This window comes from Cygnus olor, chromosome Z, assembly GCF_009769625.2.
Source record: "Cygnus olor isolate bCygOlo1 chromosome Z, bCygOlo1.pri.v2, whole genome shotgun sequence".
Classification (NCBI taxonomy): domain Eukaryota; kingdom Metazoa; phylum Chordata; class Aves; order Anseriformes; family Anatidae; genus Cygnus; species Cygnus olor.
The window spans coordinates 71,639,451-71,666,753 of record NC_049198.1 but is presented as its reverse complement, the minus strand read 5'-3'; the positions used below and the strand labels follow the sequence as shown (position 1 = coordinate 71,666,753).

At 37.7% G+C, this 27,303-nt stretch overlaps 1 long non-coding RNA gene across 2 annotated transcripts; it reads left to right on the top strand.

The window, feature by feature from the left end:
- Positions 1–26,231, top strand: LOC121061479. Of its 2 annotated transcripts, XR_005815099.1 has the most exons (5): positions 1–206; positions 9,952–10,067; positions 25,039–25,138; positions 25,352–25,429; positions 25,895–26,231. It is a non-coding gene; the product is annotated as an uncharacterized LOC121061479 (long non-coding RNA). The 2 variants fall into 2 exon arrangements; XR_005815098.1 differs by having other exon boundaries at positions 25,352–26,231.
- Positions 26,232–27,303: the final 1,072 nt, after the last annotated feature.

The following is a 27,303-nucleotide window of genomic DNA, read 5'->3' as shown; positions in this document are numbered from 1 at the left end:
TTCACCTTCACCTTCACCTTCACCTCCCCTCTAGTACTTCCTGGGATATGCATCTCACATCATGGGAGACTGTTAAACAGCAGTTGAAGCTGTTAAACTGTTAAGCAACTGTTTAATTTTACATCCGATACCCTGGGAAAGATGTGTCTTGTGTTTCAGTTCAGACAAGAAGAGGGCTAGCCAAGTCACAATGGGAACTATGACAGGTACCCAGCACTGCTACACAGAGGTTGAAATATTTTATCTTCAGGAGATAAAATACTTCTATGCTGAGGAAAGGATAGTGTTTATGGGCCCAGGAATGATCTTAGTCTGTGCTTGCATTTCATGAGTAAAAGACAACTTAGTATACGTATCACTACAGAAACAAATGACCCTAAATGTCACATGCATTCTATATTATGCTAAGCTCAATAAGTGGATATTGAAAATATTATAAAGTTTCAGTGCCCTAGGGTTGTTGAATTATGGTAACATCAGTGATAACTGTATGAACTGATTTTCTGAGAACTTCTAGTCTCAGTTCAAGAACCACAGGAAAAAAAAAAAATCAATGTAGCTTCTGTTCAAGAAGAGAAAAAAGAAATATTCAAAGCCATCAGTTCAATCAGGAAATAAATTTACTCTAGGATTTTTATTTTCAGATTTATTCTTAATAAGTTAAAAAGAATCTCGTTAACTATGTAGTTTAAAGATGGTGTAGTCTGAAGTTGTTAGAAATACAAGGATTGTCAAGATAGCCAGTAAGTGCTGTTAAATAATCCTGCTAATTACAGTTATTAAAAAACAAACAAACAAATCAAATGAAACCAATCAAACAAACAAACAACAAACAAAAACCCCCAACACATTATTAACTGGTTTTATCTACAGCATTTCTGGCTATATAAGAATAAAATTTCCCAAAGGCAGACATGATTTGACCACTTCACTCACTGACTCTGAGTCTACAGCTAGGTTTGTGGGTAGTGCACATAAACCTTTATCCTTATTTGGATTATACCAGAAGAAGATAATGGTTATCCAGTCTGCTTCTCATCATCTTATTAAGCGTAATACCATAAGGAGTAGAAACAAGACAGTTTCATATAATCTTATGTGGGATCATATGACAATTTGAAGCAGTCTGTGAATCTGTCTTTAAGGAACACTTTAAGGAAGTTTTTGCTGATCCTTTGATCTAAACTGTTTGTATTTTTATCCAATTTTGAAAGTTGGTTGTGCCATCCAGGCTACCCAATTACAAACAAAAGCCACACAGAGTACAGCAGTTCTTGCCTCTTTAATACAGCAGTTCTTGCCTCTTTAATGGTGATGGAGAGGGTGGGGAAGTGCATGTCATTGCATGCAATTGGACCCACAATTGTGTTATATTTTATGACACTGACATTTTTCAATGATCGAATAAAATAACATTTTATTTTTGAATTTCAACAAAGATATTGGGACTGAAGGAGAATATTAGCTTAGTTCTGCTATTTCAGCTTTCTTGGAGGCTAGTATTAATACATTTGGGAACACAGAGTAAGAGAACAGAAAGAAACGGGTCGACCAACTCTATAGACTTTCTTGGAAGGAGACTGTCAACACTGATAAACAAAATACTTGATCATTATTACCAGACCAGTTCTAGTCTAGTCCTAAAACATTGATATAGTGTTAGCCCTTGTGATCTCTGTTCCATTTATTTATTATGAAATAGGATATGTTTTTATTACAATAGGATTTCTCTTTGAGGCATGACAAGCTCAGGGCTTTGGCTACGTATCTCAGGCTTTCAGGGGAAAACGTCTTAAACACATTTTTTAATGTGAATAAAAATCTGAATGGGACCCATTGAGCAAACCAAGATGCCAACACTTAAGTTTTGTAGTTGCTCTTGCAATTAAGTTCATGATTTTTCTAGGAACCAGATCTTTCCTGAACTTGGGGCACAATGCTCACATGCAGCTGCTTAGCTTTATAAAGACAGCATGCCGAGGTCAGCAAGTCCATGCAGAATATAAAGTAAGCAGCCAAATACAAAAGCTTTTGTCAGTTCTTTTATGTGTCAGTTTTGGATCAGCTAGTTGCTTATTATATTCTGCTTAATACATTCTTTTACAGTTTAAGAAATATTTGATAAGCATTAATATTTTCATTGTTGAATTTCTATTACTTAATTATTATTTCCTTTTATTCACTTCTAAGCATAATGCAGTAACAACCAAAAAAGTAAATCTGTTAATTCAGTAATATATATAAAGAAGTCTTTAATTACTACTCGAATGATTTTCCTTCTTAAAGGAACATATAAGTAAAACATGAAATTCTATTTCATAAAAGTCCTTGCTTACATTATTTTGGAAACCTGTCCCATGTTTTCTTCCAAAGGAAAAGGATACAGCTGACTTTCTCCCTGACCATGAAAGCATTGCAAGGAAATACATGTTTTAATGCAAACGACAAGAGTTATTTGCTAGCACAATTTCTGAAAATTCCATGCTGCCGTGTGTAAACATTGACCTTACTGAGATTTTAAAGCATCTCCTATTTTATTCATAAGTCTCTCTTCAGACTGGTCATCACTGAGCATGTATTACCTGGGTTATTTTGCTCCCTTGAAGGAAGTTCTAAATGGTAAATGAAATGCAATAGCAGTAAGGCATTATTTTTACAAGCACAGGAAGGACACAGTACAACCAAAACTAATTCTCCTGCACCCAAACCCAATGCTGGCCCAGTCCACCTACCTCATCCATGCACATGATGTTGGGAGCGGAACTCTATCTTTCTTCCCCTGAAATCAGGACAAAATTCTCACTGGCTTAAAGAAATGGAAATTTTGTGCATTTTTTCATAGCCTTCCCTGCAGCTGTGTGTGAGATTTCAGTTCCATGAACTTTGACAGAAGCTTGGGCCTCCAATTTGCATTTTGGATGTTTACATTAAAGGAAGATCTTATGAAATTCATGAAAACTGTGTTTTTCAAAAACAAAGCTTGAAGATGACCATCCTTCCATGGATAGGATTCTATCAGATTCAGGGTGCAGAGAAAGGATATTACAGTGGGTGGGGGGTAAAAGACAGATGGGGGTGAGGAGAGTTTGTAGAAAGTGACCTGCACTGCTGCTGAAATCTCTACTTCTGACTTTTAAATGTTTGTTAGCCTATTAATCACATTTAGAAAAGTGGAGAGAAGGTGATTCCCCTGGCTTAAAGATTGAAAATAAAACTTTGTAATTATGACTTCCTGATAAAGAGGAAAAAGTTTTAGTCTTTTCAAGTCAAGATTTTGACAGAGCCTCTTGTTTAATATATCATTTTATTAAAGCTGGCCTACTTATGTCAAGAGCTGTACACAATGCTCATTCAGGTTTTGTTCCCTGAATATATTTCTAAGCTGCATGTAAAAAGAAAGATGGTTTGCTAATCATGTACAGGGAATTCTTTTCCTTGGATCCAAGAGTACATGGATGATAGGTGCTAAGCTATTTTTGGATGACAGGAGGTTACTTCATACAAGCTATTCTCATGGCATTGGTGTGAGATGTGTGTGATCTTATTCACGAAAAAAAAAAAAAAAAGAATTGTGTGCCATTTTCTTACACTTTATTTTTTATTGTCCTGACATATAAGGGATTACCTCTTTTCTATAAAACATATTACATTAGGCATATTTCTTGACTAAATATTAGTATAGAAGCACACACGTCTACAGAACATAACTGCCCCCTTGTTGTTTTGCTTGTAAAATGAATGAGACAGCTCTATAACAGTATTCTGAAAACAATCCATAAATTAATGCAGCAATTTATTAAAAATTACAGAATGCTTATGTTGCAGACAAAAATTAATAGACAATGTGGAATTCTCCCGATGAAGACAAAAGAAATACAGATGAGGATATACACAAATATATATATATTTTCTTTTAGGTAGAAGTAGGTAAATTCTTTGGGGATCTTGGAAAAATGTCATCAGAAATGTCATTGAGTATAACAATGCATTATTTTAATGACTGCATTGTTCTAGCCCCAGTCATTATGGCTGGCTCTTTCTATTCTTCTCTGAAGTCTTGATTTTCAAAATATATATGCTTTGAGCAACTGGATTCTTGAACTGTAGCAATACACACTAGAAATAAGTAGGTTCTTCTGGCAAGAAGCTTAAAGCTCCTCTAGTTAAAGCATGTAAAAGTACAACTCATCAGTGAGCCACCGTGCACTTTTCAGAAACTTGCCAGATAAAAATTTGAGTTTTACTTTATTTATTTCTTGGTTAAATCCCTCAGGTTTGAGTACCTGATTGATACTGACTATTGCTTTTTCTTTAAATCCTAATGTTAAAAGCTAGGAATTTCAGCTTCATAATCTTTTAAAGACCATGATGAAATGTCATCTGTATACTTAAACATTTCTCTGAAGACAATCACAAGCTCAATTTTATGGTGAGATATACAGAATTCTAATGTAGATCACTCCAATTTTATACGTGTTAACATTTTATAAAAGATGAAGATATTCACCCTTTGTAACAGACATGTGCATGTTGTGGAAAAAAACTCATCAACGAGTCAGCAACAGAGCTGAGAATTAAATGCAAACACCACTGTTTTAATCACTAAATAAAAGGTCTGACATACCATGGAAATTGTATGAATGGAGAGGAAATTACAGAAGTGTCTCTCTGTGTGGCAAACAAAATGCACCAGAGATGTACATGCTTTGGATCAAACATTATAGTTAGATTTCTTTCAACATGTTATTTGAAATTCAGGCTTGTTTCACATGGCGGAGAAGGAGGAAAACAACAACAAAAACAAAAATCCAGCAACTTGAACATTGCACTAACTATTCTCAAAGCACTACCTTTTTAAAAGCACATAATCAAAAGGCCAAACTGCATAACAACATAACACTCAGAGAGTGTTCATTTTAAAATATGTCAGGTGTAATTGTCTTAAAAAAAAAAAAAAAGTTAACCATGACTTTTGAAAACCCACAATAATTTTCAGTAGTTCTTGTGCCCAGCTGCAATAGCAACAATATTAGTCAGCAATAAACAGAATATCTCAGATGTTTTTACAGTAGGTCTTTTGAGAATCATCACATTCCTGTGTATGCTATTAATCTCTTTCTGAGGCCTTCCTTCAGATTTCTCAAATGGTTTTCCCTCCATTTCCTTCTGTCTTTTGGTATGACATGCAACTCAGGACATAAAAAACAGTAAAAGGTCACTAGACACCAACTCAATTTAAGGAAGAGTTTTAGCCTTGAAATACCACTGTACTTCTGTTTTAATGGCATTGTAATTAAATATTGCATAGTGTTTTGTATTGTATACATGAAAACAGTGTAGGAATAAGAAAGATTGCTTAAAAACCAGCAAATGGGTGGTCTCTGGAGGTGAGAGACCTCCTGAACCTCCACAGCCCCAAAGACCTGGCCAGTGAGCTCATGCTTAAACCACATTGGACTTCATCAAAAACCATACGTTCCTGTAGCAGCTGCTTGGTCACTCTGTCCTTCAGCTATCTCAGGAGGATTACTTAAAACCCTTTTATATCTTCATTTAGATTATACCTCAGCCTGCTGGAAAACATTGAGACAGAATTGTTTTGATCAAAATATCAAATGAAATCCCATGAGCCTCTGCTAAATCCAAGGTAGGATTACAGCTAAGCATGATCTTCCTCAAGATGATTTAGTAGGAAAAAGTTCTTCCCAGCATCCGAAAATACAGCTTACAAACAGAATGAAGCATTTACCCTTTGGTGTTTCTCCTATATGAGATTTCCAGTGCTAAAATTGCACCCAGCATTAAAGTGATGGTGATAGTAATTTGGGGATGGTCAAGAACATTAGAATGTATATTTAATTCATCTACTCCTTTGCCACTGAAGTAAATAGGAGCAGGGCCAATTAGTGATCTATGCCAGGTTCCAGTGTTTACAGCAGATTGAAGGTTCCTTTCTTTTTCCCTTGTTAAGCAAAAGGAAAAAACATGTAAAGAATTTGATGGGTTACTTGGTGTAACAAAACTGTATTGGCAAAGACTGTGGATAAGCTGTCTCAGGTCCTATTGTCCAAGACAAGACAAAACACAGAAATACCACTGTATAGTCTTACTGGCTAGAAAGTGCCTAAAAGTTTGTGCAGAGTTTTAAAGAAGAAATTTTAAAGATACCCCTAGGGATAGGTCTCCAAGTCATTGCAAACTGTCAAGGTGTGTAAAGTTACTAGCAGAGATAGTGACGTTGAAAATAAAAATAATTTATTTTAACTGGACAGCATAAACGCTGCCAGAAAAAAATGTTGCACTGAACTGTCAGGTAATGCTGTTGTCAATTCTTAAGCCTGGCATATATGTTTAAACAACCAGGTCTGCCAAATGCTTCATCTGAAACAGCTTCCTGTCTTACAGTTAGTAGATGTTCTGAATTGCTTTTAATTTCTCTGGGATATAAGCACCATGCAAACTTAGACTGCAACTTACAGTTAAAAATGCAAAGGTGGCTGTGTTTCACAGGGGTGAGGTGCTTACACTGGTCCCTGAGGTAACAGAAGCTGTTGATGGTGTTGCTTTAACATTGCATGATGAAATGGAATATTTTTGTGTGTTTGTCTTCTTTTCAAAGAATAGATAATTCTACTCTCATTTACACAAGAATAACAAGGGAATTAATTAATTACATTTTAACATATAAAGATAGAACGAGAAGAGTTTGGGACACATTCTTTTGATAAAACTCATGTGAGTATTAGATTACAACAGTTACCTTATGAATTGGAATAGTCTGTAATAAAAATATTTTATGTATTTTATCTAAGAAGGGCAGATCTTTTTTATTCATGTGATTACATTCAACTTTCCTGCTTGGATGACCATGTTTATAATTAGGGCTTTTCTTCTGCCTTGACTTTTTATTACTAACACCTTTTTTTTTTTTTTCACCACTACAGAAGGGTTGAAATTGACTAAGTATTTACATACCTACTCAGTCTGCACAAAGGAAGTTTAAACTTATTAACCATTCAGCTTTTCTGAAACTACTTTTTGCTATGCATCTCCCAGGGTGATGTGAATGCTAGCTAAGAAATAGCTTACTCTTTTCTAGCTAAGATGACCTTTCTCTCTCTTAAGTTTGCATGAGTGTAACAAGTCATATTGATCCCTTTTTTGTGTGTGTTTTAAAACACAAAAGAATGCAACTTGGCAAAACTCTTGTCTGGACATCAAGTTGGTATAGATCTGGGGTTTTGGGTGCAACTGTTTGTTTCATCTCTAGCTGTGGCATCCACCATGCATGCAGAGCCAATAAAGTCACTGTGGTGAAGCAGCTATTCCGATCGCTCACACCTTTTCCCATTAAATGACTCCCGTGATCCAGGCAGAAAATGACAGCTGGTCTAAATGTTCTTAGAGAAATCTGTAATATTCAACAGCCTCAAGCAAGCTTTGAAGTGCAGATTTTGTAATGTTCTGTAGCAGGGAACAATACCTTTAAACTGGAAATGCTGGGCTAGTTGATCAAATATATTGTATGACCAATAACAACTGTTCCATGCCCTATCTGTGCCAGAGGCTTAAATGGGATTTCAAAAGATGTTTCTCTTTTAAAGGTTGTCTTCTAACATAAACACTTGTATAATGGAGCACATTGTCTCTTCTGCCTTTCTTGTTAGACAAGGGACCTTCATTTCCCTAGCCATGAATTCAAAACAGTCACTAAGGCTTAGCTCAGTCTGATGAATATAATAAATTGCAAAAAATTGGCTTATCGCTGGCCTAATATTTAAGGCTCCACCCATTTTCCCTTTGTTTTCAACATGCACTCCTTTTCAAATTTGTTTCAGTGTTTATTTACGTATGTTCTGAATATACAGAGTACTCAGTACAGAACAGATATGTGGTGCACTTGCAAGTAATGTCTAACCTAAGGAGGTTATGTTGCACAGCACTGCAGTTTAATTCCATGGAGCAATGTGTTTCCTTCCCACCTAAAGCAACATTTGTGCTGAGGCAGAGGCAGTAGGCTGTGCAACCCAAAAATGAGTCTGAAATGGTCAGATTTACATCCACGCCCAGGAACTGGGGTGCACTTCTGAGTTCTGCAATTTAGATACAGCCTTCACATGCAATTTATTTTGTTTTTATTACTTAGCATTAATCATAATTTTAGCTTAGTGGAGGGCCTCTACAAGAGCTGACATCTGTTCCTTGATATGTCACATATAATTACTTATGGACAGTTATGTCCCAGCCCACAAAATTAAAATAGAAAAGGGGAGGCTTCAGGAGCTTTGAAATACTTTCTGCATTTATTGTTGAATCACTGGGGACTTCAGACTGAAAAATCAATGTCAGAAAACTACTAAAATAGGACAAACCCCAGTTCCAAAGTTTTAGGTCTGAAGGTCTGTAGGTACAAAGAGTGTAATGAGCACACTCCTCGCTCATAAGAAGCCACTGTCTTTGATTGACTAAGTTGCCTTTTGACTTGATTAATGTTGACTGTATTAACTTTCTGGCAACAAAATAAGAACTGCTGCTGTTGAGGCATTTCTGTGCCTTGCTCGTTAGGCAACACTGAAATGTGGCTAGCCTGACTGAATTCCATTGACACCACAATCTGCTCTGGCACCGATACATTAAGTTGCTCTGGCACTTGGCTGGTCATATTTCAACCCAAATTTTATATGTGTGTGTGAATAATTTTCTTTTAGAGGACATTCACTTCATTTCCTTCCACTGCATGTTAGTATTGTTAGTAACAGAGATTCATCACCAACATTAAAAGCTTAGAAAAAATATAATTAACGTATTTGTTTTATTCTTCATGTAGATATTCTTCTTAGCATTTCTGCATCATCTAGCAGGAGGGATACAGCTTACTTCTCCCTCCAATTGTACTTACTCTTTTTGTTACATTTATTATTATTAAACTATTTATTTTTATAAAGAATGATGCTCTATAACTTTTATTTAAGAACTAACAAAACAAACAAGCAACAACAGCAAACTAGGAGGAAGGATACCATCAGTCTTTAGAAGGATATTTCCTCATTATTTATTCCAATGAAGTTGTCTCCTGTGAGGAAACATTTGGGGAGGGCCAGAAATGAAGATTGTCCTGTTATAATCTCTCTTGAGCAGGCTAATTTTATCCATGTGCATGGTGCAGAGAAACAGAAAGTCTAAAAAGCAACTGTGGACTCTGCTAGAAGAATTCAGCTTTGCACTGGCTAATTCCATTTTTAATCATGTGGGATTAAGTTGTTTCTTAGCTGGTACTGAATTGCTCTGCTAAGTAATGAGGGAATGCCAAGCTGGGGCTTGACACAGCTGCCCCTCATCCAAGGTTTGGAGTGAGACTTCCGCTGGGGTTGCAGGAAGAGAGATTTCCCTGATGCCCTCCTCTCCCTCTTTTGCTCTCTCAGTCATTTTCTCAAGCACGTGCACTCTCATCTCAGTATAAATGCTTGCAGGCAGATTAAATTGGCTGTGGTTTGTGGTGCATAGAAATGATTAAAAAAACAACAACAAACAAACCAACAAACAATAAAACTTGGTTATTGTTCGAAAGCAATCATGATTTATCCACCTGTCTAGACACTGTTTTGTAATAAATCAATCTGCATTAGCACTACCTATCTGCACGTAGCACCACTGCTTCAAAAGAAAAGTTGCACTCTGTATGCTCTCTTATTAGTATGCTAGATTTGATATACTAGAAGCAGACACATGAAGTGTGTTAAATCTAAATTCAATCTGACTAAAAGTTGATTTCCATGCCTGAAAATTCCAACTATTTGGGTTTAGAGCACCTGAGTGTTGCCTTGTAGACACCCAGAGCAGAGTAATTCTCAACTTTAGGCTTCACAAAACTCTCATTTTCACAAAAACTCTCACTGGGGGAAGGCAACATGAACATGGAAAATGACAAACAACCGCCTCTTATCTCCACAGGGCTCCCTCATGACCAGAGTTGTGTGGCATTAGCAGATACTGCATAAGTATGGACATACACAAACTGGTGCGTTCATGCAAACAGTAAGCTTCCTGCTCCAGACCTGGCTTTGCTGGTGAGTGGTTTGCCTGATTCATGACATTAATGCATTTGGGCAAATGCTGGTATTTGCACTTTTTTCAGTTACTATGAAAAAGCCTTTGAAATTCTTATAAGTCTGTGGGATAGCAATGATCCTTATGCAAATTGAACTAAGATGTCAAAATTCAGCAGAGCAGCACTCTTAGATACAGAAATCTTGCAGCATAACAAGAAACTACATATAAATTCTCACTTAGTGGGCAAAGAGAAGGATTTGCTTCATGGCTCATCTCTCTAATACTGTCTTTATTTGACATAATACCAATGTTACTCAGGAATTTAACCTATCCCTCTGGTGCAACTCACCCTAACCATTTCGTGAGAGGTGCCAAGCTTGAAGTTGGTGGACATTAAGCTTGTAGCAATAAAACAATCTGTTTTCCGAGAAATGGTGTAGAAGTAAATCAAGAGGGAACATCTGCAATTTGTAAGATTTAGGAGCTAGGTCAATGTTGGTGGGAATTTAATTTAATTCTTCCACTGTAGGTGTTACACCAAAAAAGACACTTCACTTGGTCCAAGATTAAAGATCTCATCTTCTATGTGAGATTTAGAGTTTGTGTGTGGTATGTTAGAGGGAGATCAACAATGGGAGCTACAGGAGAGTGGATGGAGACAGACCTTTTTGTTTGTTTGGTTTGTTTGTTTGTTTGTTTGTTTGTTTTCAGAAACTTGCCTGGCAGTTGAAAACAGTGACCCAGACTTTCAGGTGTGCATCAGTAGGTTAAAATGACTGAAATTCAGTACTACGGTCCCACTTTCCTTCTTTGCTTCCTCTGCTGACTCAAAGGGCTCGTCTCAAATACAGGCCACAAGTATTATTTGTGTCAAGGATTGTCTTGTGTCCACACATTTCATAAAGATGAATTTCAGCATTCTGCAACTGAAAAGCAGAGCAACTTTCTCCACCTCAAGCCACTTCACTGGCTCAGTGTTTAATCTAAAAATAATTCCTACTTCCTACTAAGGCAATGCCTATAGCAGTAGTAGCATCAACAGAAACTAGTGCCTACTGAATGGTATACCTAGACACCGATTTAGTATTTCAGGTTCTCTCTCTTCCCTTACTGTAACCCAATGTACTTCCCTTCTTGTAATTATTCTGATAGTTTACTAGGCTAGTTTCATTACAATTAATCTTTAAAAGCCTATATAGTATTGGTGTGGTCATTTCCTCCCACTTCCTGAGCCCTTGTAGTAGATTTTGGCAAGAATATTCATAGTGATATATAGAAGTATGTATAACTTATATAACTGTAACTTTAATTATACAGACATTTATATGCTTATAGATATATACACACATATTTACATATATGTATCTATACATATATAAACACGTAAAACAAGCCTGTGGACTCCCATTCATGAACACATATTTATGGTTTGATCACTTTTCCTGTTGCATTTTATTTGACACCGAGATTCACAGATATGAATTGTGCAGACTCACAAAGAGGATTATACATGGCAACTGTCATGGTTTTATTTTGGGGAACCTTCATCTGTTTTCACTCTGCAATCTTTACAGTTTTCAGTTAAGATTTGTTACACCAAAGAACTTGGTAAAAACCTTTGTTGTAACAGTTGTTGTTATTTTCTTAATAGTGACCTTTTTAATAGGCTTTCCCATATTTTCATCTCAGTAGTGAGAGCACTGCTGAACAGCTGAATAGCATTTTGATTTCTCTAGGAATAAACAAGAGGAAGTGAGAAGACAGAGATAATGCTTGGGAAATGAGTGTGCATCACTGGTTCCAGTAGTGTAAAGCGCTTGTGAAACAATTAAGGTTGCATCAATTTGTAAAGTTTCATTTGATTTTGCCTCTCCCTTTTTTTTGGAATTCTTGACTGATTAGGAAACTGGTAGAATTTCTGGAAGTTTTTGTTTGTTTGTTTGTTTTATAGAAAAGAAAGAAAAAGAAACATACAAAGCCTACTAATGGCAAAATAATCTGGCATGAAATATTTTGGAATAGTGGTCTATTTATCTCTTATCACTCCAGAGCAGAAGAACTTGAGGTTCAACTTTTTATACTTCCTGCAATAATCTCCATTATGTTATACTTTGCTGAAACAGTAGCAGAATTTCATCTGGTTTAACTTGCCTTTGTGGATGGGTTCATTCTGCAGATATTTTGTGCAAGAGACAGAGAAAAATTGCACCCCATTAGCTCTTCCTCTTTCAGGCTTTGTTCCTGTACCCAGATGCATTGGGATGTGTTTCATCATACACTGCATGAAATTAAAGCTGTCTCAAATCATACTATAATGTCCTTTTCCATCCGACTGTTGTTTTTCAGTACTTTTGGGAGTTCCTTGAATACTTTGGGATAATCCTGTTTTCACAGACTCTCTCCCCACTGAAGTAATTCTGAAATATTTCACTTACATGCTAAGGAAATAAAGATCTGTGAAAGAAATAAAAATAATGTAAGTTTCTAAGGGCAGGAGTTCAGTTCAGATAATATGTGACAGGGACTACACAGGTTCTTAAATAAACAGACAAAATTGCATATGGTTAACTCTCACCAGAAAACTACACATTTCTCTTGTTATAATATCATTATGTTAAAACCACTGATAAAAGATCTGCAGCGAGACATGCCGGGATGAATTAGTTCAATAACTGCTACTGTTTCATTATGATGATTTAAGCTTTCTACAAATGTCATGGCATTAACATTTTATGCAGAGCCGTAAAGAAATGGCTGCTGGAAGAATCAACGGCCTTTTTAAAAGTCAGCACTTTTTGCCTATCTTTACGAGACTACTGGTCACTCTGCAATATTAAATGACAACGTTGCCACGAGAATTATGTATGTATGATGCTTGATTTGGGCATCTGGCCATTACAGGAATGAAACTACCAACAGATTCAACAGCAATCTCCATCACAGTGCTTGGGTATGGTTCAACAGTCCATTTGTATTTGGCAAATATTCCTAATAAGTCTCCCCCAGGGCAAATAACCTTTTAATAATATTTTCCCTTTGAATTTGTTAAAGAGATACCTGTTCTAATATATCGGTTGTGCAGCAATATGTTCTGAGTGATGGTTCCTTCCTGCTTGCCACCTTGACCTTCTTCAGCCCCTCATTGACAAAGCCATGAAGACAGCCTCTGCCCAGTGACCACTGGGCTCAGGTCTGGCTTCTTACCAAAACCAGCCCAGATTTGTTGTGGGCATGCCAGTACTGCGAACAATTCCCCCTCCAGACACTGCTGCAAAGGCTACACCTTCCTCTTGTACCCACTTGTACTACAACATTTTAGTAGATCTTTGTTGTTAGTCTTTATTTCTGGGAAACAATGAAAATAGAAAGAGTTGATGCACTCAGGGTTTATTTCCAAAAAGCACGTCACTATTTTTTAAAATTCATTGGAAAAGGTTACCAAGCCATACATATCACATCAGATTATTGTAAACTTGTAAGTGAAATATAAACATAAATGACAGACTACAGACATGACAAGAGGAAGTTTTGTTGAGTCTTCAACCGTAAGGTATTTTGAACACAGAAACAATGGTTAAACGCCTTGCAGGGAAACTCTTTAAACAAATTCACTCAATCAATCTCTCTTCTATACCTTCTGTTTTATATCAAGGACAACACACTTAACGTCTGTAACACAGATTTAAACAAAAGCTTAGCAAAAATCTCTAGTACATCCCTGTCAAATCTTCTTCCTTTTTTTATTTATTTTTTAATTATTTTTTATTTGCATTTATCATTCATCTATCCCTTGTACATTCCTGTCACCAGTGTGCCATGTGACTGTACTGCCAACCAGCTCATCTTTCTCTGCATGTCTGATAGTGATAGGCTCATTTTGAAGAAACAGATGTACAGTTGAGTGCAACAAAATCTGAAGAAAATAAGTTTTCTTATTATTTTTGTTATCATTATTCTATCACCAGCATTTAAGTCAAACTGTCAGAGCTTTTTAAAGAAACTTGTATGCCACAAGACCAGAAAATTGCCACAGGCAACAGGAAGACAAGTCTGGGGATAATTTTGCTCGGATAGTTTAAGCAGAGCAGAGGTTGTTCCTGTTGAGCTCCCTGGAGGAGCATGCAGCGCAACGATGCCGTGGCAAACACACACTTAGCACCATGCTCATGAATAATGCAGCAACCATAGGAAGATACACAGTTTTAATTCCGCTGCTGGGGTAACAAAGCCAATTATTAAAATGGGAAGCTGTGTTATAAAAAAAACAAACCACATAGGTCTAATCCTTTAAGCAAGTATAATCGCAAGGACTGGTCTCATTAGCAGCTCCCAGGTGTCTAAGCTGGAGTTGTGGACTTCCAACCTGAATGATGTGTACAAAGAGGCTGCTAAGAGGCGCTAACTGGGAAGGTCCTCACAGACCTTTTAGAAGGCATGCATGCTAGAAACATCCAAAATATGTTAACTCCTCCTAGCAGTGCTGGATATTTAGCGCTGAGAGCAAAGGATGAAACATTAAGTTCAGTTGTGTTTGTGGTATTTATTTTTTCTACACTTTATTACTCACTGCTGTTTGGATAAATGCTTGTTACGCCAGAAAATATTATACTTTGCCTACCTAGCTGAGTTGAATATTTACAGCTGGAAAACTCTAAGAACCATCCTTCTTTTACATAAAAATGCCAAGGGAAATTTAGGAAAGTACTTTCAGCATAGCCTTCCACTGGTAGAGTATCTTCCAGTTGTAATTGCTTTGGTATTTCTTGGTCATTTTTAGGTTAAACTGCTATTCATTTACATATGCCTGTGTCACATAACCAATAATGTAAGTAACTATCTAGATATCTGCTCAGAGACTTGAGCAAATTAGTGCAATAATGGAGCTTGCATATTTTATAATGCATAGCAGAAACTTGTCAAATTTTTCACTTTACCTGACCACTTCTAGTTCAGCTGTTTCAAGATTGTCAGGCCAATGTATTAAACATTGTGAAATAGGTACTCAACTTTTTTACTTTAAATATGAGACATTTTTATTTCTATATGCCTCCAGGGTTTTAAGCTAATATTGTTGCTATATTGAGGAAGTTTACCTAGAGCTGTGAAGGTTAGAAACCTGTCACTTCTCTGGGTGAAAGCTGAGAAAGTAACACATTGTGAGTTGCTGTAATGTTGAGGGGAAAAAAAAAAACACCTTTAAATATTAATTAGGTGTAAGAATTGTAAATGAAAAACTTTAATAGTGTACTACTATTTGAAATGGAAAAGTTGAAAACAGTATTTCTGTTTGAAAGGGAAAAGAAAACATTGGCATCCAGAGTAAGAAGAGTGAGTTCTGTGCAAAGAATGCTTTTATCGGAGTGCTGTCTCTGTGTAAGAGGCTTGTGAGACTCAAATGATAAATATTTTGTGCTTAAAGCCTAGTTTTTTTCCCATTATAACTATTCTAGAATCCCCATAAGTCCAAACAGAAATCTGCAAGGAAAACAGGGAGTTTTTGGAAAATTTCCATAGCAATGGTTCTTTGGTTCTTACTTTTTTTTTTTTTTTCCCAAAAGATTTTATGTAGATTTAGTTGGAAAAGAATTGAAAAAGGGAAATTAAAAAATTGTATCATGGACCACCCAGGCATCAATATATTACTGATTGGTTATAAGCAGCCACCCTCCATTTTCACTATACTGCTTTTGAATCTCTTTGCTACATATTATTTCCATAAGGTACATAGTCTGCATGTTTGACCTCTTAGTTCTGCTAGCATTTTCCTCCTAGGGATTGCTGGTAAATGCTACATTTAAGAAACTTATAGACTGCAGCTAGTTTGAAATTCTAAATCCATCTTTTGAGCTATAGGAGTGCATTTGGGGTCAAGGGAAAACTTTCTTAGTCTTTATTGCTCTCCTAAACTGGTGTTGCATTATGGATACCTCTGCATGCATGAATGAGTACTGTGACAGGATGAGATATGATAAAATTGTCCATCAGTTTCAGAGGGAAGAATTTTGGACTTTTGTCTGTAAAAAATCTGTTGAAAGATGGTTTCTCTGGAAAACATTTTGTAAAAAAACATTTTACATTAAAATAAAAAATACTTAGATTTAGTTCTGCTATGCAATAAACTATTCACTACTTCTTGATGTAGCTATCAGTTTCATTGGTGCCCATTTCCAAGACGATAACATTGCATAGCACATGACTGGAATCATATAGGGCATTTACTAGATTTTCAATCATAAAATAAAATTGAAAAGCATTTATGTACTATATAGTTTTCAAAACTATTCAAAGAGCTGGTGAAATTTAAAAAAAAATCTGGTGGGAGGGGGTGTATTTTACTATCTACGAATGGAGCTCTATGACTTCTACCTTTGGGAATCCAATGTCATATTTTTCTAGTCATCTCTAGTTAGATTTTTCTTTTTTAAAAAAGGAAGATTAAAACTTTGTTTTAATGACTTTTTGAAGAACTTTTCAGAGATCAAATTACATTTGTCCTATTTAGCTTCAGTGCACTAATTTGATTTGTGTTAGTTCTGTGCACAGAGCTCTTCTCAGAGAGCTGTCTCTGCAAAAGAGTTCAGTGAGCTTCAAATGTTAAATATTTTGTGCATAAGAAATAACTTTTTCCAAGTGGCATCATTCCAGCTATGTTTCAGTTTAAGGCCTCAAGACCAGTTAAATGCTGTGCCTGTGGATTGCAATATTCAGCTGTGTTACCTGTGGGGAAAGAAGCAAGATTATTCAGTAGAGTGTCTATTAAATCATCTAGACTGTAAGAGGATTATATATTCACACTAGCTTAAACATAACTGAGTGCATTAGCATTTACGTGTACTGCTCCTAATTGAATTTTGTCAATAAACATTAAAATAAACTGAAGAGCCATTTGACTTTCATTTATCCAAAAGTTCATCCTCTGCAACAACTGCTTTTTGAGAAAATATGCTTTCTTTCAATCAGAAGGTTAAACAGTTTTCCAGAAAGAGCTCCGTAAGTGGTAAAGTGCCATTTACTGCTTTCTTTTGCTGGAAACTCCTGTGCCTTGCAACAGTCTGTATCTAGATTGCATGTATTTAACCCACAAATGCTGCCCAGAGCCCTCAAATGGTCCTTGTTTAAAAGCATCAGGGCTTTTAGTTGAGTGCATCACATAGTCTAACACAAAGGAACAACTTTTAGAGATGAGAAGCCAATGTGTATCTTTGTTGTTCACGGTACTAATTAGGTCACTCTGAAAATTGCAAGAGCTGTGCAGAATTACCAGACTGGTTAAAAAATGGGTGTAGCATAGCTCTGTGCATATCTTCATCTACCATTAGAAGTGGCACTGAACTGCTGTGGTTGTAACGCTGGTGGGCACTTGTGTTTATTGTGGAGCTCTGCATGGTGAACTTGTGCCCTGGCCCCGTTGGCAGTCTCTGTCCTGTTTATCCTCCTGGTCTGATGTAAAACAGTGATGCTGTTCATAATTGAGATACAGAGATTTGTCACAGGGAAATGTAGATCTTTTAGGTCTTACAGCAGCATCTTAACATGGGGTTTGTGTTTTTACTCAAGTTGCATTTGAATGTGAAAACGCAGAAATACAAATAAGTTTGGTGTGATGCATTTCTCCTCTTAAAAATGGACATCTAAAACAAGTTTCAGTGTAAAGATGGCAAAAAAAAATTGAAAGCTACAACCACTTTTAAGATTTTGAGCTTTGATGAAAGTGATTTTTAAGTGCAGTTTTGTATGAGAGATGATAATATACATCGTTAATGAAAGGTGATAGGATATTGCATTAGCATCTGTAACAGAGTAATTGTGTAAGTGGTGTCCAGGTTACATACAAAGTAGAATAATTAGTTCCCCACCTAACTGGTTTCTGACAAATCTTCTAGACTCAGTTTGTGCTGGGAAATAATGACCAACTGTCAGACTTAAAGGGACTAGCCTATTCCATTTAAATCTTTCAGATGAATAAATGCCCCTATGCAAATAATTTGCAGATATCCCACTGCTTCTGGGTACAACATGTGGCCTGCTGCCTTTACCTGTATTTTACTCTAACATGCAATAATGTTATGGATGGAGACACTGCTACCAAAAAACAGTGAAGCTGAGAAATTGTCAGCTTCTCAGCAAGAGGTATAAGAAAATTCCTCAACACACTGGTATAAATATTGAGAATGCTGTTTTCTTGTATTATACAACCTGAAATACATTAACTGTCATCAATGAAGAAACAGGTTAGACCTTGAAGCATCTTTTAAGATAAAATAAGCATAAACGGTTTCAGAGTACGTGCATCCTGTTCTGGCTTTGCTTAAAATGTACTGGTATATCCATTACTTCACATTGGGTGGCTGTGTCCTTGATAAACTATGCTTTATGCTGTTTTCCAAAATCAAGATTTATTGCTTCCATCTTATATGTTACAGACTCAGGTTGTAAATTGTTTTGTCTAGCTTTGTTTTAAAATGTAGAAAACCGAGGGGACTGGTACAGGTAGTATACAAGGACAAGCAGAGGGTGCCAGTTTGGTCTTGGTTTCCTGGTTCAAAGTGTCAGAAACTTCAGAGTATTGTTTGAGCATCACAACCTAAGCTCTGATTGAGCTTGAAGAGACAGAGTCCTGAAAAAGTGTAAATTGTTCTCACATGATGGACAAAGAAGCAGAGCAAAGCCAGACCTGTGTCCAAAGTGTTTCACCTTTAATAAGTTTAGCTTGAAATCTGAGCAATTAACCATGCTCAAATATTTCCTTTTTCAGATAGGCTTGGAATACCTTGCAAAAGAAAGATATTTGTCAATCCTTTTGCCAGTTAAAATCCAGAAATGAAGAAAACAGTAAAGAAAGACTGGATTATTTTTATTTAAGAAAATGGTTGCTCTGCCTTTTTCCCCCTAAATTCTTGAGTAAACCTCTGTGTAGGTTTTTCATTTAGCTCTCAGTGCTTCTATTTCTGACAATTGCAGATTTCATAGTGTTTTATTTATCTGTAGTGGGAATAAACTATGCATGATGGCTGAAATTTGAAAATGTGGAGAGATTCAAGAGTGGAAAAATTATATGGACAACATTTGATAAAAAGTTCATTTGTAAACTAGTGATGAGCCTAATTTTTTGTTTTTTAAGACAAATTGATCTTCAGTCTTTGAAGTATTTAAGACCACCCTCTACTGGCACAACCTTAACCTTGAAAGTGCTTTTAGTTTTCTGACCCAAAAAATAAAATTAAAAAAAAAAAAAGTAAAAAATCAAGCTTTGCAGCCTTCCTTGTCGCATGATAAATCATAGATTTTCAGTTTATCATGGTCATAAACAGCCTGAAAGTGTTCAGGCTATCTAAACGACTGGCCATGTGGCCATGTGCAGGAAATACAGTCTGTTACTACCCTTCTATCATGTGTATGTAGTTGACTGCAAAATTATCAGTATCACTGCAGGACCCTCGTGGTTGACAGCACTGCTGCAACTCCATGGTACTCCACACCAGGCAGACCTAGGGTTCGGAGCCAGTCTTTCACAGAGACACCAGTGATTTAACTACACAGGACTGAAAATAGTGATTGGAAGCAAGGTAAACCGACATGTCCAGATCATGATGGCAATTTCTAACTCTTTCAAATTTCAGCGCAGCCATTCCATCTGTTTTCTGAAGAGAACACAAAGAAAGCCTACTGGCTGACTATCTAGCTTCTGAACTCTCTTCTCATGTTGTGTTTTACTTAAAAGGGCAGTGAAGAATGAAGTAAGGTCTTCTTTGTTTGCATCTGCATCAGAGACATTTCTACTCAACTGAGCAGCAAGATGAAGTCCAATTGTGAGACAGAGCTCTTCCCTTGTTATGATATGAGCCATGAGCAGTACCTGTGCAGCTTAAAATTGAATAGCAGGATGTTTTATATAATCTGCTTTGCTGGAGCATGCTGCACATGCTACATGTTCTACCAAGTCACCTAGCAGAGGTCCCAGGGAGCAGAAGTCGAGCTTCCTCCCATGCAACCCCCCCTGTGCCATTCAACACCTCAGACCCTGTTCTCTCCATCTTTCTCTGGATTTTACAGTAGTCTGAATCACTGGGGAATAGCCATGATTATATCAAGGCCTGGGGGTCCAGAAAATTATGTTAACCTGGAGTGGGAGAGCAGGAGAAGCTGAAGCATGCATGTTTGGAAATAATGTTAATTTTTCAAAACTGATCTCCCTGATGGTTGTGACGTCTGCAGGACTGAGCTCTGCAAATTCCTTTTCATGATGCTGGCTCCAAATCCCATAATGTTCAAGGCAATGCCCATCCTTTGCCCCCTGATAAATCCATTTTACTTCACTGTGAGAGTTTCTCCTCTGCAGCTGTGTTGCTTAGTTGAGGATTGTGCATTGCTGCAGTGTGTTCCCCACAGAGCAGGCTTATTTGGCTTGAAAGCCACTGCTGAAAATTTCTTCAAGATGGTGTTGCTGCATCACAGCCTGTCAGGATCTTTTTTCCCTCTTCTTGCTTGCATAAACTCATATTGAAGTAACACATTAGTGTCACAAATTGTGATAGGAGTAAATGAAAAGTGTCTTTTTTCATCTTGCAATGAAAGCCGAGGGATTTTTAAAGTGAAATCAACACACTTTCTCCTAAGAAAATTAGTTGCCATTAAATAGAACACTTAGTTAGGCAGAGCAGGAGTGCAGACCAAAAACCTATACATGTTTTTTTCCCACTTCAGACCTTGGTTTCTGGATTGAAGCTTTGATTTTCCCACAGATTTCTGCTTTGGATCTGAAAAATATTTCACATTAAAATGCTTATTTCCCATATTTCTAGTTTCTTTCCCTGACAGATTTTAATGAATGTAATTTTGGTGAATTCTCAAATAAAATAATGTTTAGAACTTCTTAAAGTGTATCAGTAACATATTATCCTACTCTTAAGTATTGCACAGTGGTGGATAACCTTTAAAAAAAAACTTTTAAAATATAAAACCTGGCTTTGTAACAGCTGTGCAAATAGAGTAGCCTGTAGCAGCACAGAGCCTGCTGTTCATTTTAAGGTTTCTGTCTGTGCCTTTGCTGTCTTTCAGGTTATCTGATAAAATAATATTGATGTATACTTCTGCCATAATAGTCACCTGTTTATATTTGTCACCAGTTTCAAACACTCACCAAATAATCCAGTACAAAGCTCATAAAACATTTTGGCTGTTATCCTGTTATTATGGCTAATAGTCAGAGATATCTGACTGTTTCCTACATCCTATGGCCATCACTATGTTTGGTTTTGATAAGGTAACACGTAATGAAATAATTTGAGTTTTGTTGTACAGATAGAATCTCTTTAAAAACTGAATACATCCTACTTAAGTCCTGTCAAACTTAAGAGTATTAAGAACAAACTTAGCATTTGTCATGTCTCTATTATTAATCTGTGAGGGAAGAATATTTTGCAGTGATTCACAAATAGCTGTTGATGCCCCTTCACAATAATTTAAAATCCATTCTTTCCATAAGAACAAATTTTTCTTAGCTTTCAAGAAGAAAATAACAGAATTCAGAGTGCAGTAATTTCTAAAATCTAATTCTTATTGAATCTCCCAACTCTGTGCTGAAAGTAGACTTTTGATTGCTGTTTGGAAATGAAATAGCTGCCCCTGTTGTTTCTCCAATAATGTATATGGTTTTTGGAAGTTCATGAAAGTTGATGAATATCAGTCAGTGCAAGCTATTTTCTTGACTTTTGTTGAAATTATTGTGATTTTTCACACCAGATGATCTTTTTTTTTTCTTTCTTTTTCTTTTTCCTTTTTTTTTTTTTTTTTCTCATTTTTACCCATTTGGTCCATTCTCTGCATTCACTTCAGCAATTTAGTAAATTACACACCTGCATCACATTATCTCAGGTATTCTCTCTTGCCTCTCAGCCTGCAGATTCAACCAGACGAAGCACAATAGCCCTAGATTACTATTCTCATATGTAGACTGTAGCATGCCTACAGTTTTCCTTCTGAGATCAAAGCCATGCTGTGTTAAATGCAAGTCACTTCTGGTATATATTGCAATGCCATATCATTAATTATTCTTAAAAGATTCTTGGATAATTAAGTCCCATTAAAATCAGTGAGAGCTAGGCTCCTAATTATCTTTAGAGAATATAGGCCCCGGTTAGTAATCCACTCCATTAAAACATTTAATTCTGAGATATGAAACACTGACCTCTGAACTTATATACAAATGCTTTTTCCAGGCCCTTTTTCCCTCATGTATAAAAATTCACATATAAGAGAGTTATCATACTGTGATGTGAATTAATGATTAAGTTTTAAAACAGCCTTTTAAGGAATAGCTAGTTAAAAGATGGGCAGGTGCTGGGTAGCCATTTATAAACCTGTTTTGGTATACATAATCTGTCAAACTGAAAGAACAGGTTTTTACTGACATATATTTGCAAGTCTTGAAGTTGTGTACATTCTGCAGGAGCAATGTAAGTATTTTTCAAGACAAGATGTAATTCTCTAGCCAAGCACCTGGGAAGACAAACCCTGGTCTAATTGTTCCTTTCAAAAGCATTAATGTTTAAAAATAATTTAAAAATGTATAGCCAAGACAGTCTTTTCATTACCACAAGAACAACAAATGCCTACCCATTATCTTTTTCATACATCCAGCTCAATGGCATTGTTAAAAATTAAAAGCTATAATGAACTGCATTTGAACTAGATGGACAGCTGCATTAGAAACTAAATTACAGGAGAGAAATAGAGCATTTGATTGAAACAGAACTACTGCTTGATATTCAAAAATATTTTGGGAGAAAACAAGTCTAAGTATTCTATATAGGTATTAATTTCTCTGGGTATCCATTTTGAACCGTTATTCACTAACAGCGAAGAATTTTTTGAAAGCAAAAATGAAACTCAACATTTACGGAAATCCTTAAAAGCATGATTCCTAGATGACGTCTATGTCTTTGAAGACTACCTGTTATCTCTCCAGCTATATCTTTGTAGTACTGTTTTTAATGTTTTAGAAAGAGTAGGCAAGACTTAAGGCATCTCCACTAGACATATTCATAAAGGTTCACTATAATCTAATACCTGATGATATGTATAAGAGAAACTGAAGCCCTGTTTCTCATATTCACATTCCCATATTCTTGTATTTCTCATACAAAACCTCATAAAAATTATATAAATAAATAAAAAAAAAGTACTTTTGGAACCATTTTGCTTCCTTAAATAGTTTTGCAAAGTTGTTTAGACACTGATCTTTGGGTTTTAAGCTCATGTCTAGCTATTGGCTTTAATCTGTTCTTATGGAAAAAAATGAGGTTGATCCTATGTTTATGGGAGGATGGTTTTACATGTCAAGGTTTTGGTAGCAGGGGGTAGCAGGGGTGGCCTCTGTGAGAAGAATCCAGAAGCTGTCCCACATTAGATAAGGGCCAGTTTCAGCCAGCTCCAAAAGGACCCACCACTGTTCAGAGCTAAGCCAATGAGTGATGTTGTTTGCACCTCTCTGAGCATATTTAAGAAGGGGAAAAGAACTGCTGCACCACAGCAGCTGAGAGAGAGGAGTGAGAAATGTGAGAGAGCCAGCCCTGCAGCCCCCAAGGTGAGTGCAGCAGGAGGGCAGGAGGTGCTCCAGGCACGCAGCAGCAGTTCCCCTGCGGCCTGTGGAGAGGCCCCTGGTGGAGCAGGCTGTCCCCCTGCAGCCCATGGGTCCCACATGGAGCAGGTCTCCACGCTGCAGCCCATGGAGGAGCCCCCGCTGGAGCAGGTGGATGTGGCCTGGAGGAGGCTGCGGCCCATGGAGAGCCCCCGCAGGAGCAGGCCCCGGGCCAGAGCTGCAGCCCGTGGAGAGGAGCCCACGCAGGAGCAGGGGCTCTGGGGGGAGCTGCCACCCGTGGGGGACCCGTGCTGGAGCAGTTTGCTCCTGGGGGATGGACTTCATGGTCCTGAAGGATGGACTCCCATTCCCCCTTCCCCTGCACTGTTCGGGGCTGGGGGGGGGGAGAGTGATAGAAGAGGGTGGATGGGAGGATGGTGGTTTTAGTTTGCAGACAGACCTGTAAACATGATTTTCTTTCATGTGCTCTGTATCTGCTGCATGCTGAGAAGTCTCTGCCTGGTGCTGTTCATAGCCAATTTACCATCCATAGCACTCCCCTGAAAAGCCCCTGAGTGCCAAGCACACTGTCCCCATGTGAAACCCACCCCTTGTGAGCGGAGAGGACCACTCCATCTCTCAGATACCTGAGAGTTGCCCTCCTCTTAGCTACTTACCTTGATGATTCTTGTAACACCAGGTGTATCTTAAGGTAGACGAACAGAATTTTCTTACAATAATTAACCCAGACACCAAAGAAGATAGATTCAAAAACATACATATGGAAATAAAAGCCTTGCTCCTATCTATACATGCTTCAAGCTGCTCCCTGAGATGTCAGAGAGGTCTCTCTTATTGTGTTGTCCACCTAAAAGCCTGATGGTACAAAGATCTGCGGCTAGGGTCTAGTTTCTGATTGAGAGAGTCTTGCCCTGAGTTCAGCATTCAGTCAGGAAGATCTTGATTTAGGGACAACTGCATCCTTAAATACATAGATTTTACCCTGGATGAAAAAGCTTCCTCTCTGTTATTTCCTGTGACATATGACTTCATTAAGTGGACAGTATAAATGTTCCTTTTAAAGGATTATTGAATTATTCTGTCCCTACTAAAAATGCTGCTCTCCCTTGAACACAGCTGGGTAGAGACACCTTCTTCCCAGAAGTCAGCAGAATAGTTAATGGTCCTGCTACTGAACTGAACTACAGGTTAACAATTAAACCATGGTGTGACAAGCACCCTCCTTCAGAAGGACAAATTTTGTTATGTGTAGTATTTGCGTTTTGTATATAATGTGAAACTCACAAAGAAACTGAAATGAAAATAGTGTGCTCTTGCTTGAGAACAGATGTGGTGATAAAAAAATGTCTTCAGACTAACAGAGATTTTGAGGTTAGTGTGCTTTGCAGGACTAGCCACAATAAAGGTTGCAAGTATGTCTGAACAAGCCTGGAACCAGGGTGCTTTTGGATCTAGCACCTGAAGCAGATCTTCCTGCACCTTCTGAAGGTAAGAAGGGTGGAAAAGTCCTAGAGGTTTTCACGCACTTGCCCTGCCAGGAGGTCTGACTCCTTTGTCAGCGAACTGGCTTTGGCTTTGGCTTCCTTCTTCTTCTCTCTTCTTGGTTTCTGACTTGCTTTTTATTATTATTATTATTATTATTATTATTATTATTATTATTATTATTACTATTTATTTATTTATTTATTTATTTATTTTGAGGCCATGCTCACCACACCAGATGATGACACAGTTTAGCCTCCATCACTTTGGCGAGCTGTGCAGCTTTTCTGCTGCCGGGTCAGAGCAAGTCCCCAGGCATGTAATTTCTGGTTGCTGACATTAGCTTTGAAAAAGCAAACCAAATAAAGAAACAAACAACAGATCTGACCAGACAGCATGGATCCACCAAAGGAAAGTCATATGTAACCAAGCTGATAAACTTCCTTGATGAAAAGACTAGCCTGGTAGACCCAGGGAGAGCAGTGGATGTTGTCTACCTGAACTTCAGTAAGGCTTTTGACACTGTCTTCCTTGCTGTCTGGACTGGATCCCTCAGCCTTTTTCATGTCCTGCGTAATGTGGTTCCCCTTCGTATTCAGCAATGGGTCCACATTTTCCCCAACCTTACTTTTGTTACCTAGGTACTTTTAGAGTCCTTTCTTGTTGTCTTTGCCATCCCTGAACAGATACAAGTCCATATGGGCATTGGCTTTCTTAAACTCATACCAGCATGCTCAAACAATGTCTCTAGATTCCTTCCAGGTTATCTGTACCTGCCTCCACACTCTGCGTGCTTGCTTCTTGTGTTTGAACTTGGCTGCCTTTGACTGTCATATCCCCAGTGAGCCCCTTCTTGTTGGTAAGAGGTCCAGCAGAGCGTCCTACTCTGGAGACTTGGAGATGGAGGTTATCATCACACCCCAGCTGGACAAAGCCCTGAGTATCTTGGTTTGACCCCATAGCTGATTCTGCTTTTGGGCATAAGCTTGCACCACAGACCTTTCAAGGTCCCCTCCAAACATGTTGATTATGTGATGTTATCTTCATGACAGATTTACTTTAGGATGGCCATTGGTAGAGTGCATGTCAATAAATTACAGGAGAAAAAAGAAAATATTGTTTATTTTTTGTCATCTTTTATATTTCTGTGACACTCATCAATTTAGTATCTGCGTACTATGCAGTGTGTAAAGTTCTCTGCTCATCCAACCTTGCTGGGATGGGTGGGCTAAAACTCAGGTTGTCAAAAGTGCATCCTTGATGGTAAATGCATTAACTGCATTTGTGAAGGGCATTTGCAGAAGACTGATCATCTTGATCCAAGGCTCGAGCAGTGAATTCTGCACATTTAACCATTTTGATCAGAAGAGTACAAGGAAGTTTTGTATTTTCATTGCAAAATGCTTAATTGTATTTGTCTATGTTTATTTTGTGCTTCACTCAGTAGCATAAAGAGAATGCTATTCAGAAGTTTTTGGAAAGAAAGAATTTCCTTAATAACTTAATCTCTAAGGGAGGTCAACCTGTCCCCAGACAGGGAGGACTGTACTCAGTAATATTTTTGTTGCACACTGCAGACTCATGACAACCTGGCTCTGTATATTCTCAACAAAATCAGGAAGACAATTATTTTCTAGGCTTGGAGAGTGCATCATTGGAATCTGTTACGGTGCTTTTACCTTGCCAGACATCTGAGCTTCACCACAACCACTCTCTCACTCCCCCTCCTCAAAGGGAGAGAAAATAAAATGAAAAGGGCTCAAGGGTTGAGATAAGCACAGGGAGATCACTCAACAATTATCGTCATTGACAAAACAGACCTAGAATAGGGAGATTAATAAAATTTATTATATATTACTAACAAGCTAGAGCAATGAGAAACTAAAAACAAACTAAAAACATCTTCCCCCACCCACCCTCTTTTACATCCTCCCACCAAGCAGCACAGGGAAACGGGAAATGTGGGCTGCAGTCAGTCCCTGAAGCTTCGTTTTCGCCGCTCCTTCACGGTCACTCTCTTCCCCTGCTCCACGTGGCGTCGCTCCCACGGGATGCCGTCCTTCCCAAAATGAGCCTGCGGGGGCTGCCCACTGGCAGCAGCTCTTCAGGAACTGCTCCCACACGGCTCCGTACCACGGGGTCCATCCATCCCCCGGGAGCAAACTGCTCCA